Source organism: Myotis davidii, unplaced genomic scaffold, assembly GCF_000327345.1.
Source record: "Myotis davidii unplaced genomic scaffold, ASM32734v1 scaffold211, whole genome shotgun sequence".
In the NCBI taxonomy this organism is placed as follows: domain Eukaryota; kingdom Metazoa; phylum Chordata; class Mammalia; order Chiroptera; family Vespertilionidae; genus Myotis; species Myotis davidii.
In genome coordinates this window covers 488,764-491,866 of record NW_006282523.1, presented here as the reverse complement: position 1 = coordinate 491,866, position 3,103 = coordinate 488,764, and positions in this window count along the sequence as shown.

Below are 3,103 nucleotides of genomic sequence, written 5' to 3'. Positions count from 1 at the left end.
TGAGGAAGGAAGGGCCCCCGAGGCTCAGTCAGCCCGCAGCCAGGAATCGCGCCTGTGGCGTGTGCGGCTCATCTGCCGACTGAGAGTCGGGGAACAGGGGCTGGAACCGAACACCCGCAGCGGGAACTCAGACCTCGGTCCCGGCCAGGGGGGACCCTAGGCGGTGCTCACCCAGCTCCGGTTGGAACGTTCCAGAAAGGCAGCAGCGTTGCACCAGCTCTGCACCCTCCCTGCGCCCGCTCTGCCTGGTGACCTCGGCTCTTCCCTGGAGACAGGCCGGCTTCCCGACCCAGACCCAGGCTAGGCCTTGAGATGGGTCTTGGCCAGTGAGGTGCTGGCGGAGGAACAAGGCGGGGCTGGGAGGGGGTGAGGGCGGCACTGGACCCCGATCGCCTCTTCCTGCACAACAAGAAGCCTCCCAGTGCCCCCACCCACCCAGCCAGTGTCGCTCAGTCGACCTATGAACCAGGAGGTCAGGGTTCTATTCCCCGTCAGGGTACAGGCCCAGGTTGCGGGCTTGATCCCTCGTGGGGGGCGCGCAGGAGGCAGCGGATCCGTGATTCTCTCTCATCCCTGGTGTTTCTCTCTCTCCCTCCCCCTTCCTCTCGGAAATCAATAACATATTTAAAAACATGAAGGTAGGAGCAGCCCACAGGCCTCCCCAGGCGATGGTGAACCACGGGTCTGTCCAGCCGATGGAACAGGATTCAGCCCCAAACGGGAAGGACGCCGCCACCTGCTGCCACGTGGGGACCCACGGGACACGGTGCTCCGCGAGGCGGCCGTGACCAAGGACACAGGCGGTGCGGCTCCTCCCCCGCGAGGCTCCTGGAGGAGTGGGCCTCACGGAGGCAGAGTGGGACGGAGGCGGCAGGCTGGGCGGGAGCCGTGCGTCCTGGCACGCACCGTCGCTTTGGGAAGAGGAAAACTCGAGACAGATGGCGGCGACGGGGACTGACAATGCGAATGTGCCTCACGCCACGGGGCTGACATCGGAAATGTGCGAGTTATCGCTTCTCTGTCGGCTGCATGTGACCACAGTTCTAAAAACCACCTGTCCCGTGTTCCCCCTGGAGGCCCGCCCCACGCGGCTTCAGACAGCAAGGCCCCCCGTGGTCAGAGGGGGTGAGCTGCTGGAGGCCCCCCCGCCCCCCACCCCTTGGTTTATCCGGAACCGCCAGCCGTCTCCGTGCTGCGTCCCCTCCGTCCTTGCTCCCCAGCCGGCCGGCACCCCTGGCTGCTCACGTGCAGGAGCAGTCCATCGGCGGTTTTCTCGGGACCCAGGAGGGACATGTGTTCGCCACGCACACGGAATTTCAATTCTGGCCTTTAGCCCGGTCCCCAGGGAAGAGGGTGACATTGACGTTCTGATGACTACGTTTGGACCCTGAGGACCCGGCCACGGTAGGCGGCTGTGCCGGGGGGAGAGGCAGGAAAGCTGGGAAGGAGCCCGGGCCTCGAGGTCACGTCCAGCCCGGCCCAGACAGGCGGCCACTTCCGCAGATGTCCTGTCCGCCGGGAGCCTCTCCTACGCTTCCCTCTGGGCTCCGGACCGGGGACCAGTGCCGGCCAGAGGCCCCGGCTGCGGGCTGTGAGCCCCCCGCCCGCTGGGAAGAAGCACACAGCCATTGGGGTCATCGCTCAGTCGCTGTGAGTTGGGTTATCATGAGTCAGTTCCCCGGAGCCTGAGCTCCAGGGCTGGGGGTCTGGGTCGACCAGGCACTGTCACTGCTCTCCTCTCACTTTGGAAGAACAACCTTCAGGCCCGGCAGGAGCGGCTCAGGGGCTGAGCGTCGACCTAGGAGCCGGGAGGTCATGGTTCGGTTCCCGGTCAGGGCACAGGCCCGGGTTTGGGGCTCGATCCCCAGTGGGGGGCGTGCAGGAGGCAGCCGGTCCATGATCCTCTCTCATCACTGATGTTTCTTTCTCTCTCTCCCTCTCCCTTCCTCTCTGACATCAGTAAACAAATTATTTTTTAAAAAAGAGCAGCCTTCACCTGGCCCTGCTGCCCAGTAACTTTCCCTAAGGCTCTGCGGGTGGAGAGTGTGGGGAGCTGATATGGGGTTAAGCCTCGGACTGACCTGTGGGCAGAGTCACAAACAATTCCCAGCTTAGAGGGCGCAGTCCTCTTCGCATAATTAGGCTGGACCTGGTCACACTCCCTAGATCTTATCTGGGGAGCTAATGGGCTGAGGAAGTGCAGGAAGTATAACCATGGTGCAAACAAGTGAAACTCACAAGAACTGTGTAACTGTGGTAACCACCACCTTGTTTACCGCTCACTATAAAATAAAGGCTCAGCTTGCCTTGGGATCGCTCGCTCTCTGTGGCCTCAGCCAGGCACAGGAAGATCCACGGAGACTAAGGAGAGCTAGAGAGTTTTGAACGCTGTCTCCCTGTAAAACACTTCGCCGACTCCGTCCACACCTTTGGGAACCCCTGGGTCTGCTGGGGCTGGCCCCCAGCAGCAGAGGGCAGATAGAACGCCGGCTGCCAGTCAGGAGCCTCCTGACATGTAGAGCCATTAATCCATCAAAAGGAGATTTGCTGCCTCCGGGTCCAGACAGAGACCAGAACCCCCCGCGGTGGCCAGGAGGCGCTGGCAGCACAGTGCACCCCGCTCAGCACCCTGGGCCGGGACCCTCGGAGGTCGTGGGACGGGACAGCCTGGCTCTCCCCTGGTCCCTGTCGTTTGCAGCTCCACCATCACCCCAGGCCCAGGCGAAGGAGTTCGTTAGCAGGCGCCTTTCCAGTCTCCAGGCTGTAAGCGAGGGAAGAAGTTAACCTTGAAAAGTCCAGGACATAAGCCACCACAATCACCTACCGGGCCCGAATACCCTGCCCGACGGGGAGCTACTTGAAGCCGGAGCCACCTCTGCCTCAACACCTGCATGTGGGACAGATGGGGGGGGGGGGTGGACTGACAGACGGATGAATGGATGGGTGGGTGGGTGGATGGATAGATGGTGGATGGATGATGAATGGATGGGTGATGGGTTGATGGAGGATGGATGGATGGATGGATGGATGGATGGATGGATGGATGATGGGTAGATGGATGGATAATGGATGATGGATGATGGGGGATGGATGATGGATGGAT